The sequence below is a fragment of the Nuphar pumila genome, chromosome 9 (assembly GCF_984573655.1).
Source record: "Nuphar pumila chromosome 9, dmNupPumi1.hap1.1, whole genome shotgun sequence".
NCBI lineage: Eukaryota > Viridiplantae > Streptophyta > Magnoliopsida > Nymphaeales > Nymphaeaceae > Nuphar > Nuphar pumila.
Genome location: NC_143257.1, coordinates 122,852,008 through 122,866,486, shown reverse-complemented (window position 1 = coordinate 122,866,486; position 14,479 = coordinate 122,852,008). Strand labels below are relative to the sequence as shown.

Below are 14,479 nucleotides of genomic sequence, written 5' to 3'. Positions count from 1 at the left end.
ACAATATTTTCAAAACAACGCTTATTTTGAAGGTATTTTTGTTTTAATTGCATTATTAACAAAATATGAATATTTTTATATAAATTTTATATTTTAATGTTTTATCTTATATTTTTATATATTTCTTATGTATCTTTAAATTTTAAATATACTAATATTTTCTCGAGGTTTTCCTAAGAAAGACAACATTTTTTAGTTTATCACGAGATTTCGCTTTTCCGAGAAAAATCCTGATAACAATATTTGTGACCGAGACCAAAGCATAAGTGCAAAAAGGAGCCCTGCAGTTTTATATAAAGCTTGAGCCCGTTATTCTTTCGCTACTCGTGATCAGTTTGCAAGCATCTTAGCCTTGTCTGAAATCTGAATCTTTCATTGGTTCTGGACCTATGCAAACAAGACCCGTATCCAGTCCCATATTTTGAGTTATCTCCGGGTCAAGTATTTCAGTTTCTGATTTATCCTTTTTTTTTAGAGAGAGAAAAGGCAATCATTAAGATTTTACTAGGCATTAACGTTATGTGTACATGATACAGAAAACATAATTACAAAGTTTGTTACATTGTGAAGGAATGCTGACCAACACTCCCTGTTCCTTAACAGCATGAACTACTGAAACTCCCCACTAGAACTAGACCTCAGAAGCTGCTTTAGACGAGTCCCCCCGGTACCTCTCATGTGTTCCTAGCTTATCATGTTCATGGGTTTGGATAGATACTGATATACCTTGAAAACCTGAGATCACTAAGCAAGCTAATTTACTTCTACTCCTAAGCAAACTATATTATGGAAAAGCAAGATAAAAATGAATAATGATACCTCAAATAGCAATCAATCCAAAAAACCCTTGAAAAATTTCTCTAATGAGTATTTACAAAGAACACAGAAAATCCCAATTCTAAATTGGATTTGAGATAGATCCATTACATAACAAAGATCTAAATTTAAATAGAAACCCAAATAAAAAACCTAAACTGAAACTGAATCGAAAGAATCTCTTGAACTCAAACTGCATGCTGCTCCACTCCTGCATTAGATACCCAACAGGCAGTGGCCTATTTAGTTGGTCTTGCCAAGCACCTTCCAGATCCAGAAAGATAAAATAGATGGGGATCTTCTTGTCTGAGTCCCAATCAGATGCATATCTGGTTAAATCAGATTCAGTACAACGTCCACCCAAATGAACATGATGAGTTCAGATAGATGACAAACCCGAACCCGTTTATTAGAAGGTAAAGAGATTGGTCTGGCTGGTTAATTGGATTGGATTCATTTACAAATTTAAATCCGAAACTGAATATGACTACGAAACCGACTCTGGATCTGAAACTCCTAACCCGATTAGGCTGAACCCTGTTAGACCAGATTGGAGTCCGACCGAATGTGACCCATTTGCATTCCTTTGTATATTGGAATTCTAGAGAGAGAGGGCCGAGATCCTGAAAAGAGAGAGAGAGAGACGAAATAGGATTTCAACATAGCCACAGAAAGCGTCAACAGAATTGAACCCAAAGAAAACAAAAGTAGAAAAACTAAAACAAAACTGAGAGGAGCCAAACAAACGAAAAAAAGTGGCTCACGCAGGAGCCGCAAAACCAATAAAATCCGGAAGGAGCAGAGCGATAGCAAGATGAAACGTTAGATCGGGAAGATGAATACGCAGAATCGTGTAAACGTCCACTAGTATTTTTTTAGAAAGATGATTAATGTCGACCGAAGATTCCCAAAAAAGGGCATCATTGTGCGTCATTCAAACGAACCACTACCTCCAAATTAACCGCCACCGCTTACTGCGCCGAAGGTAGACCAGACCCAAGATGAGGTCTAGGGCAAAGGACTCCTCCATAACCAGGAGCAACGGGTGCTTCCAAGTCCTACGAAAGATCTCCACAAAGGTAGGGCAAGACCAGAAAAGGTGGAACGAGGATTCTTCAGCAGCATGACAAAGCACACACCAGCTCAAAAGCTGAAAGGTCCACCTCTTTAAGGTAGAGTGAGTTTGGACCTTATCGTGTAAGATTAACCAAGTCAGGACCCGAGAACGGGGTGAAGGGCCCTTTGCACAGAGTGCAGATTTAAGCAACCAAGCCACCCCCAGGGGAAGCAACGATCTATAGACTTTGTTGGTCAGGAACTTTCCGATAGGAGCAATAGCCCAATGTACCTAGTTACGAATATCGGTGGGATCATCAAAATTATCGCTAAAGAATGCTAAAGCCGACAACTATGACTTACGTAGATGGGAAAATGCTCCACGCCGCGAGCATAGAAAAACTGAAAGGAGAGAAGGAGGCCCATACTTAGAGAGAAGAAAAGTAGCGCAAGGATTATCCGGTTGATGAACAAGCCAGCATTGCTTAGAGACTAGGGCAATACTTCTAAGTCTGGGCGCAGGAACACCTAAAATGGCCATAGAACGCGACAATACCACCAAACGCCAGCCAACCAGGTGGCACTTACCCTTGAGATGACACTCAGACCAAAGGAAGTCTGCCAGCAGATGCGTCAGCTGTTTCTCTACACCCGCAGGCATCAGAAGCATGGACATGAAGAATTCAAGAATGGTCGAGAGAACGTGCTTCATTAAAGTTAGGTGGCCATACGAGAGATAAGAAGCTTGCCACGCGAGTAATTTGCGCTTAACTTTAAGAAGCGCCAGAGCTCAGGCCACAGAGGAAAGGCACTTAACTTGCAACGGCAAACCCAAGTACAACATAGGCAGCTCAGATATAACACAATTAAAAATCTTCATCCCAGTAGCTAACATAGAGGGATAGACGTAGAATATAAAACAAGAACACTTTTGCTCAGTCAGAGAAAGGTCAGAAAGAGAGAAAAAAAATGAAGAATGAGCTTGAACTAAAGCATTTGTTGAACACTAGCACGATCGAAAATAATCATATCATCAACATAAACAAGAGCATGAGCATGGAAGTCCTGGACCGATAAGAGATCAATGAAACTGCAAGCAGCGGCCCGCTTAAGCAGCACATCAAGACCCTCGGCAATCACATTGAACAATAAAGGCGAAAGAGGATAACCTTGACGCAAACCCAGCTCCAGCTTGAACCGTTCCTCGAAAGTGCCGTTGATATTCAGCATAGCCTAGGCATTGGAGACTAGTTCCCTAACCCAACCAAAGAACCGACAACCAAACCCGAAGTTCGATAACATTTGAAATATGAAGAGCCATTGAACAAAATCAAAGGCCTTATGAAAATCTAATTTAAGAACGAAAGAAGGTTGACCACAAAGATGCAAAGAGTGCACAACCTCGGTTGCCAAGATAAAAGAATGATGAACCCTTTTATTATGGATGAAGGAGAACTAAGAGTATGAGAAGATCTGTTGAGCTACCGATTTCAAACTGTTTGTCAAAACCTTGGCAATCATACGGTAAAGAGCACTCATTACCGAGATCGAGCGGAACCGAGAGATATCCGAAGCGTCAACGTCTTTAGAATAAGCGAAATAATGGATAAATGAAAAGGGTAGAACAACCGAGAATTGCGATAAAACTCATCGAAGAGGTTAACCACGTTTGGTTTGACAGAATCCTAGAAAATCTTGAAAAAGTCATGGAACTCATCAAAGGTAGGCACTTTCCAACCGAACAGATCCTTGATAGCACAAAGGATCTCAACATCCAAGAATCTTTTTTGTAAAGCACAAGCTTGGTAATGAGAGATCGTCCGTAGCATGACAAACCCAATATTTCCCTTCATAACCACTAAAGAGGCATAAATAGACTTGAAATAGCGGGTGATGGCCTGGTTGATAAGCTGATTAGAGAAAGTGATGCCGTCAATGGAGATAGAAGGGATGGTCTTCTTCCGATGTCGATAGGACGCATAAGAGTGAAAAAATTTAGTGTTGCCATCACCGGCTTTGAGCCAATTCACTCTGGATTGTTGCTTCCAATGGATTTCATCCCCGACTCTCCAGTTATTCAACGACATAGATAGCTCAATGGACCTGGCCTAGAAACTCAATAGTTGAGGTTCAGAAAAAGCGTCAGGGGAAGACATAGCCTGGTACAATTCAGAAAGCTCACGCTCCCAGACATTCAAATGTTGAAATTTCATAACGTTGGAGTTATGGATCCAGGCCCTGATATCTTTAGCAAGACGTGAAAGCTTGCTGATAAGCCAAAGAGCAGCCCAATGCTTGGCAAAAGGTTTAGACCAAGAGGCCGAAATAATCGAATTGAAATCCGACTCCTGAAGCCACCATTGCTAAAAAACAAAGCGCTTGGTGAAGAAGAAGTCATCCCCCCAAAGAGTGATGAGCTGGCCATGGTCAGAGATAGAGGGCGCAAGCAAGACACATTTAATGTCAGGGATGAAGTCCAACAAAGAAAGGGTGACAAATATCTTGTCCAGAACCTGGCAGCATGAGCTTGATCGCCTATTCGACTATGAGAAATGCTCGTCGGTAAGAGAAATAGGATAAAGGAGATGTCGATGAACAAAGGCTTGGAAGCCTCGAATAGAGAGATTAGGAACGACGATAGAATTGAAATCACGAGGAGAAAGCAAACAATTGAAATCACCCATAATAAGGTGGCACTCATCATTAGAAGTAATCACCCTATCAAGGTCATCACAAAATGCGGGCCTTCTGTTAGCAAGATTGGGTCCATAAACCATAGACACCACTGCTCTCCGACCAACTGACTGTAAGCTGAAGGCAACAGACAAAGAGTAGAGACCCACGTCCAGCTGGGATAAATTTAAAGACTTCTTACCGAAGAGGAGAATACCACCGCCATGGTTGACCGCTGGCTTAAAGAAAAAATCAGCACCCCTCCAAATAGAAGAAGCGATTGCAAGCGGGATGTCATCCATTTTAGTTTCACAAATGGAAAACAAGTCATGATTAGCCTGTCTAATCCAACTCGCCAAAGACAAGCATTTGAAGACAGAATTGAGGTCTCTAATATTCTAACAAGCTTCATGGGACAAAATCTAAAAAAGACCCATGGTTGTCGCAACCTGGGCGATCTATAAGGAGACCAACCAGGAGAAACTGAATCTGTAAAGACAGCCTTCCTCCGTCTACGGTTACCAATGGGAGAACGTTGGGCATTCCCGATGAAAGAGTCATCATGCGAAGAACTAAACGAAACAGAAGGAGGGGGCAAATGATATCTCCGAAAACAGAATGAAGACCAAAAATAGTTGAATCCATGATAGTCGATAGAGCTAGCAACTGAGATGCGGAGAGAGAGATATCCAGCAGCCGAGCAGCGTCATCGATCTCAATACCTAGGAGGTACGAAATGGGATATAGATGGAGCTGAGAGGATGGCAAGTGAGTCGACACACCCCCAACAGACCGCCAATGAGGCCAATGATAGGAGAAAAAGCCGTACGCAGAAAATATGAGATAACTTCCGGGGCACGAGGAGAAAAAGGGCAAGGATGAGGAATCAAGAAGCCAATCACCATGAAGTTGCTAGCTTGGTTGGAGATAGCATGAATAACTATAATATGAATAACAGGATAAGCAGAATTTTGGGATGAAAAGAGCATGAAGGAAGAGATTGAACTAAGGCCACCGTGAGCAAGACTGTCCACCCGTGCCACCGAGCAGCAGCTGAAAAGGGAGTAGGTCGAAGAAAATGCCAGGTCTCAAGGATGCGAATAAATGATCGACTGACTTGAAGGTGTCACCAATGAGACTTGGGAAGGTACACAAGAATAAGCAGGTTGAGGGCTCCGCCCAGGAGGAGAAAAAAGTGTCAGGTCCTGAGAAGAGAAATCATTGAAAGAGATAGACTACATGGGGTCTTCCCCATGCAGAACGACCGACGTCCTGGAGAGGGATGAAAAAGGTGTCAGGTCCCAAGAACGAGACAAATTGACTGTATGAGTTGCATCAGAAAAATCAATACATGCCTGGGCATAGGCATGTGAGCTCATACTAGGCAGCTCATACAATGCAGAATGATGAAGGTTCGATTTTCCACTGCATTCAAGCATACTTGGAGGAGCCGCCAAAGAGACTCGGGAAAGAGCACCAAAAAAATCAGACCCGTGCAAAACAGTCGACGGTTGAAAGACACAGGCATCGAGAAGCCAGGCCAAAACAAGGATATCCTTCACCAAAGAAGAGGCAGGGAAAGTCGGAGACGAGGACTAAGAAACCTTAGCAATGGGTGGCGGTCGGACCGGGACCCTCTTGATCCCAAGGAAGGAATCTGTCAGCTACTGAAGATCACTGATTTGCACCAACGACGAGAAAGATAGATTGAAGATTACTCTGGCTTGCATGAAAATGCCCCAACCTAGTAGGGGCTTCAGAACGAAGAGACGACCCACCGAGAACGAAGAGAAGGCAGAACGCCAGACCGGGTGACGCCGAGATAAAAAAGAGGAATCACACTTGTGGGAGAGAGAGAGATGTTGGGGCTTTCTTATGGGGAGGTGTTCTTTCTAATCTGAGCAACTGCTGCCCTCATCGGTCAGAATTCAAAAACAATTGAAGCACCATTATTTTTCTGGCTTTCTTTCACATATTCAGATAGGGGGTTGTGCTTATTACCTAAATTTTGTGTTTTTTTTTTTTTAATTACGAATTCTTTGATGGTTGGTTCGATGCAGGGACGAAGGATCTACCAATAATCGCTTGAACGGCCGGGAGGCTGGTTGGAAGGGCAATTGGGTGTGTCCAATCTGCTCGTGGGCAGATTGAGAGTGTGTTGCAGCAATCCCAAATTACCCAGGTTTCCTTCCTCCCCATATTCTTCTTAACCTTTTCTTTATGTATATCCTGATGGAAGGTTACCATATTCTTCTTAACCTTTTTCCTTTTCTTTGCTCTATTTTTTTCTTGTGAAAGAATTTAGTCCTTTTATTGCAAGGAGAAGTTAATGATTCACCTGGGCTGTGTGTGTGTACGTGTTTATGGTTCTATCTTGTGCAACAAAGTTGTTTTTTTGAAGCAGAACGTTAGCCTTTGTGATCAAATGTGTATATTTTTATGATAGTTTTCCTTTTTCAATTATTTGATATACTGGGTGTCTTAACCATTTTATTATTCCTGTTTTTTTTATTGATAATCGAAAAAACTTTGTTTTATCACAAGGAGAGACAAGTTTAGTGTTATGTTGTAATGAGTGGTCTCCATACTTGGCCGTTATCAAGTATAGCCAAAGTATTGAAGTATTTTAATTATTGTTGTTTTTACTTTTCGTATTTCTCCCCCCCTGAAGGAGGACATTGCCAGCGAGCTGTCTGGCAATTCATAATTTAGTCCCAACTCCTAAAACTTGATAGATCTTCTGATCTGCAACTTGTAGTCCACTTTTCTAGAGTGTTACTTGTTTTTAGCCATTTTGGAATGCCTCTGACATGAACGAGCAATTTATTTGAAGGAGATTCTAATTAACTCATAATATATGGAACTGGCTTAGAATGTAAATTTTTTATTGCTGGATCCAGTCTCACTGTCACCACAAAAACGAAGGAGAGGCATATATTCTTCATTTTGGTTTTGGGGAGGGAAGATCTAAACTCCAACCAGGTTGTTTCTTTTTTTCCACAGCTCTGATATAGACTGAGGAAATGTGATAATTTCTTTGTTCTGAAGATAAGTGTTTCCTTTAGTAATTTTATTTCCTTTAGTACTTTTAGTTTTCCCGTTAATGATTGGCTTGTTTAAAGTTTGTATAATGCATAGAATCAACAAGTCGTTTATTTTAGGAAGTTGAGATCAACAACCTTACTGGGTAAGGGAGTGCCTTTGAAGGCTTGTTTCTTGAAAGCATTAATGAAAATATTGACAGTGTCATGTAAACAGAAAACAGCTCCATTATATTTAACATATGTACCAATAAAATGCTGATTGGTGTCAGTGTGCTCTTCACCCAACATTTTGGACAACTTGGGAGATTAACTTGCACATATAGACATCGTTGGCTTTTCTAGAAGAAAGTTTTCTTGGTGCAAGAATGCTGAGAAAACTGGTTGTTTTATGAAAACTTACCATAATATGCTAGCATTAAACATGATTAGTATACAGGTTCAGCAAGGAAATCAGCAATACACACACAAAGTGGAAAGAGCTTCTCCTAACTTAGGGTCTATGTCACATGGGTGCGGGTGCGAGATGGGTGCAGAGCAATTTCAAAAATGATGGACACGAGGACACGGCTATATATATATATATATATATATATATATATATATATATATATATATAACAAGATTGTAAATTTTAAAGCAAAAATAAAAAAGTAATTCTATTGAAGTAACAACACAAACTTACCAAAATATAACACATAAAGAAGTTTGTGAGTGTGATACCATCTTGGATCCGAGTCGGATCCGGATCTGGACCCAACCCGAGTCTAAATTAATCTTAATAAATAAACAAAAATAGACTCGGTCAAAGTTGACCGAGTCCAAAATGTGGATGGACTCGGCCAGTGGCATAGCCAGGATTCATGTGAGGGAGGGGGGGGGGGGGGGGGGCAAACAGGGGTGTAGGAGAAAAACTGGTTCGATAGTCGGGGTTTCGGAGGCAGCGCCCCTGAAAAAAAAATTGAGATAAAATAAAAAAATGGCTACAATTATTAAAAAAAATCTATTTCATATGGACAAATCAAACTATTTGCTGCAGTCAGGGCTGGGCTACAAAAATGGATAGAAAATTATTTCATATGGAATCAGGGGCTGGGCTAGGACTGGGCTTTTAAAAAAAAAATTAACTGTTTCGGGAGCCCCCCCCCCCCACCACACAGCTCCGCCTATGGACTCGGCCCCGGTGCGTTGACTGAGTCCGACACTTAGTTGACTGTGTCCAACCCGTGTCCGAAGCAGCACCCGTGTCGGGGTGCGTCGATCTTTTAGCCGAGTCCGTGTGACTTGGCTTAAGATACAAACTAAAGAAGGTACTTAGGTATTTCAAATATCATGAAAAACATATAATATAAATATATAATTTACTATTTTGCATAATGGTATCAAGTACATAAATCATCAACTATCAAGTTAATTTTTTCTGGATCACTGAAAAAAAAGTTTGGGACTGTGGTAATGGAAGGAAAAAAAGCTGAGCTACAACGTAACAAAGAGAGAAGGAAAAATCCCTCTTTTCTCCATTAAAATTAGAATGAGGTTAGGTCTATGAACTCTATTTCTCTCTCCAATGTTGTGTGGCATGCCCAGCAACAGTGTAAACACCGTTAATCCAAATAAAAGAAGTGTATAGATGCACACATTTTTTTTTCCGGCAAGATGTTAACTTATCCCTCTTAATTTGACCATTACCTTTTGAATGGAAATTTTCTGAACTACTTAGGCATGTTTTCTCTTTCTATGAAAACATCGATTATTGTCACCAATATGGCCACCTATTTGTTGTCTTGCCTTTTATAAACTTACTGGCTTGCAGACTAGTATATTTCAATCACTTCATTTCATGATTCCCATTAGGTTGTTTTTTTCCTTTTGGAAATTTTTCTCTTCTCGTTTTCATTTTTCATTATGTGAAGAGTTTTGATATAGGCCTTTGATGATGGTGGTTAAAAATAAAAATGCTTGCATAGGCCTGTGATGATGGTGGATAAAAAATAAAAGGCATGCGTTCAGTCACAAGAAAAGAATGCTCAAAACTTTGTTAGGTGTATCCTCTAGGTTCACAAAGAACTTCAAGACATAACGGCTCAATTAGACGCAATACGTTATGAAATCCGAAGCATATCAATCATGAATCCTGGTCCACTGACAAGGAGACTAATGGATGGTGCAAATATTGGCTCAACCACTGGTACAATGAAGGAAGGTATGTTTTTCCTATGCTTGAAGTGTTAATTCTGAAGTTCTCATTTTTGCAGCTTGTATTTCATTTCCTGTATCATGATGTTCATTTTGTCAGATTCTTTGTTATCTCCTCTTAGATTTTCTTAAAATGATAGATTGGTGAATACTACTCTGGGTACTCTCATGTTAGATCTTTATTTTATTCTGATGTTTAGCCAAGCATTGGAGCCTAGAAAAATGACAGAAGAGATTTGTAACAGTTCATAATACAATGCACTAGAATAACCATGTTGAAATCTTGATCCCATGTAAGTGAAATATTCTTAATGTACACATGATTGACTGTTTAGTTCATCAAGGTTCAATACTATCATTGACAATTTGCTCAAGACTCGAATCGAGGAATTTTCTTTGATTTTGATAGTTCATTAATGGAGATCCGTGCAGGATAAGGGCATATTTGATGAACATGAATTTTGTGCTCTGCTAAAGATTGGTTACTAGCTTCGCAGTCCTATTGTTGCATGTATGGCATCCGAGTAATTGTCTGAGTGAAAATCAGCAGAACCAAATGTTGCCTTGTTTGCGTGTGCATGTCTTAAATTATGTATTCATTTCTTGTATCTACATATACATATATTAATGTGTATACATTAAATATGTATATGTTTGTGTGTGTATATTTTTTGTATTTCCTTTAGAATGTATTCTAGGTATTTTCATGTATTTTTTATGTATTTTTTATTCTTAGTAGAAATGCCCATTAGGGGCATTTCTGTCTTTTTTCTCCTAGCTGTTGGGTAAGTCCAACTAGCTGTTGGACTAGCCCAACGGCTGGTTGAGCTCCCTTGCTTCACTCTCTCTTTTGTATATATACGTAGGGTTCTAAGTTCTAACCCCTACCTTGTTATGCTTCTCTAAAGCATTTTAACAATAAAAAAAAATTTGTGTGTGTTCCCCTGTCCCTTTAGTGGGTTGTGATTGTGCTACCTATTGAGATCTTGTATTTTGCCCATAGTGGCTACTTTGTATTGCCTTAGAGGTTGTGCTTGTGCACTTATTTGTATTTAATTATATAGTATCAGAGCCTAGGACTCTTGAGATCGTGAGATTGTGAAGATAATTGGACTGTAAGTTGTGGTTTGTGTGCTCATGAGTTCGTGTGTACGCCTAGTGCAACCCTACTTCTCATCCACATTTTTGTTCTCTCTCCCACATTTTTTTCTTTCCATCCTTACCTCTCTTCATCGTGGCCCACAAAGAAGTGGTTACGGTTGTTCCCATTAAATTCGATGGGAACAACTAGGGGTGGCAAAATCTGACACTACCCGCCAACTCGCTTCTTAGTCAGGTTTGGTTTGGCTTAAACGGGTTCGTGTCGTAAATGGGTCGACCTGCCTAACCCGTTTATTAAACGGGTCGGGTTCGTGTTAGGGGTATGCCAACCCGGCTGACCCATTTAATAAATGGATTAGGCGGGCGGGTCAACCCGTTTACCCGAACCCGACCCGCCAACCCGTTTAGCCGTTTACTCAAACCCGCCCGCCAACCCGTTTACCCGAACCCGACCCGCCCTTTAACCTGCCAACCCGTTTACCCGACCCGATCCGTTTATTAAACGGGTTAACCGTGTTATGTCGGGCTACACGTTTAATAAATGGGTCGGGTTCGTATTTGCCACAGCCGACCCGTTTAATAAACGAGTCGGGTTCCTGTTGAGGTATGCTGACCCACCGACCCGACCCGTTGACCCAACCCGATTGCCACCCCTAGGAACAACTACAACATGTGGGCTACGGCAGTTAAGAGTATGTTAATGGAAAAAAAATTGTAGCAATATGTTGATGAAAAGCTTTTTTAAAAATGTGCCAGACTTTTAGTGGTGCACTAAAAGCGCCAATAAAGGTTCTAGACTCTTTACTGACGCTTTTAGTGTGCCAGGTCATGCATTTTTTACGTGCTAACCATCCATCAACACGTGCGATGGATGGTCAACGTGCTTTAGCTCCGATTTAGCACTAATGTGGTTTAGCACGGACCCATTACTATATATATGGTAACTGGAATATGTGAACGAGTATGCACCAAGATATTCATATTTTTTTTTCTAAAATTTCACCGTAGGGACTAGATGCTTGGTTTTATAGAAACAAATTCTTAGATCATCTGATTATGATGTACAAAAAAAAATCTTTTAAGTCTTGAAAAATAATGACTCAGAATTTTCATAAATATTCAAGCATATCAAATCACATTTCTTGATCCAATTACAATGACCTAATAGTCGATTCCAAGCAAATGGACCAGGCCGAATGCATCTGCATCTGCAGGGTGAGATTTGCTAAAAACAAAATCCTACGAAAATCTCTATTCATACTAGTTTACATATTTTGCTGGTTCACAGTTTCTCTATGTATAAGAAGTGAGATTTATTTAAACCCTGACCCTGTTAGTAGCAGTGATCAAGAGTTGATTGGGGGCAGAAAAAGAGTAACAAAAGGCCACTTGGAACAGCATGCTGGAAGTTGCACAGTTACCTGTTCTTTGCTGGAGCAAATTTTAAGAAAAATTTCAAGCGCGCATCTAAACATTGGGCGATAACAAAAACTCCCCTCAGTTTTCAATAATGTTCAAAAACATAACTAAACTTTTTTTATAGTTAATTAAAAAGAACCTCTGTTTACTTCTATCAAAGTTGCCACTAAACGTATCACGTATGCTGTGATACCATAACTTAGGTCTGTTCTTTTTTATTGTCGCCAAAACTTTAGGTGTGTTTTGATTTTTTTTTTTCAAAAAAAAAGTTGAGGGTAAATCAGTAACTTGATCCTATTAACTCAACTTGAGTTAATGATAACCCAAGTTAAATTGACAAAATTAGTCTTTATTTAACATATCACAAATTTAGGTGTATTTTCAACAATGTCAAAAAATTAGGTGTTTTTTTTTATAACCAAAACTTTTGGTGCACTTTTGAAATTTTTAAAATTTTAGAAGATGCAATTAAGAAAAAAAATCATTATTAAGAAAATTGGTGTATGCTTTTGTATTGATGCATGTGGGACTCACTGCATGTTGTTGTGGTGATTTCATGCTTTCTTTGACATCAGTTTGCATATCCATGGGGCACCAACCCATGAATGCTGTAGTACCCTGATTGCATTAACATATCACCCATTCTCAGGTGTTGGAAATCATTCTAATATACAGCTACTTGCTACAGGTGCTGCTGCAACAGGATCCGATATTGTTTTGGAAGCAATTCTAGAAGCAGATGTGGCTCACAATGCTAAGCAGTTCTTTGGTCTAGCCTCTAATCTAGTTCCAAATCAACATAGTGATTCTTGAATTTGAATTTCTTTAAGCGTTGGATCTCAAATTTGAGGATATGAGGTGGATGTGGCATGGACTGCATTCTGAGATCCTAGGCATTCAAACAGTGGTTCTCAAATCAAGGATCCGAGATCCTTGGCATAAAGGCGATAATGGATAGGGAGGGGTCTGTTCTCTCAAATGTTCCAAGGGGTCGGATAAAAAAAACAGAAATTGATAGTACTATCTTTAAAATTTGGTGTGCTTTCGCAAACATCAAGAATTGTCTTTTTTTTTTTGCATATTCAAAATCATTGATTTCATACTTATTTAGAATCATTTTACCCTTCGCATTTAATTTGTGCTGACTTTCTGACCTTCGCATCAATATCTTGCGAATTTTTAAAAGACAAATTCAATTAAGGAGATTCATATGATATTTGTGTAGACCTCCTAACTTTTGTTTCAATATCTTGTAAACCTTTTGACCTTTGCACAAATATCTTGCAAACCTTCTCAAGACTAAAATCTAACTAAGGAGATTCATATCATCTTTATATAGACCTCCTAACTTTTGTTTCAATATCTTGCAAACCTCTTTACTTTCGCACAAATATTTTGTGAACCTCTTCAAGATTAAAATTCAATTAAGAAGCTTCGCATGATATTTATGTGAACTTCCTAACCTTCACATAAATATCTTATGAATCTTTGAACAATTAAAATGTAACTAAAAAGATTCTTATCATATTTGCATGGATCTTCTTTACCTTTGCATAAATATCTTGCAAATGTGTTAACTTTAAAAAAATTAAAATCAAATTATGGAGATTTGCATGGACCTCCAAACATTTGCACAAATATCTTGAGAACCTCAAAAAATTAAAATCACAACCTAAGAAGATTTGTATGGTATTTGTGCAAACCTCCTGACCTATGCAGAAATATCTTGTGAACCTTAGAAAGAATAAAATGCAAATAAGGAGATTTGTATTATATTTGTACGGACATCTTCACCTTCACGCCAATATCTTGAAAAGCTCTAGAAGATTAAAATTCAACTAAAGAGACTTGTATATTATTTGTGTGAACCTCTTGACCTTAGCACAAATATATTGCTAACATCCGAAATTAAAATGGCAAACTAAGAAGATTCACATAATTTTTGTGTGTACCTCCTAACATTTGCAAAAATACCTTGCAAATCATCCAAAAAAATTAAAAATGTGATTTATATAATATTTATTTGAACATGCCGACAATTACAGCTAAGCATAATTGAGTAAGTATCAAAATGTATTGTTAAGTGTGCTTTCACCTATTGTAGCCAATTTCACTATATAAAAGTCAGGAGGTCCATGCAAATATCACGTGAATCTTCTTAATTGGATTTTAAATTT

The 14,479-nt window shown here is 39.1% G+C and overlaps 1 pseudogene; it reads left to right on the top strand.

Moving 5' to 3' along the window:
- Window positions 1-5,216: 5,216 nt before the first annotated feature.
- On the top strand, window positions 5,217-13,176 carry LOC149829211 (uncharacterized; annotated as a pseudogene).
- Window positions 13,177-14,479: the final 1,303 nt, after the last annotated feature.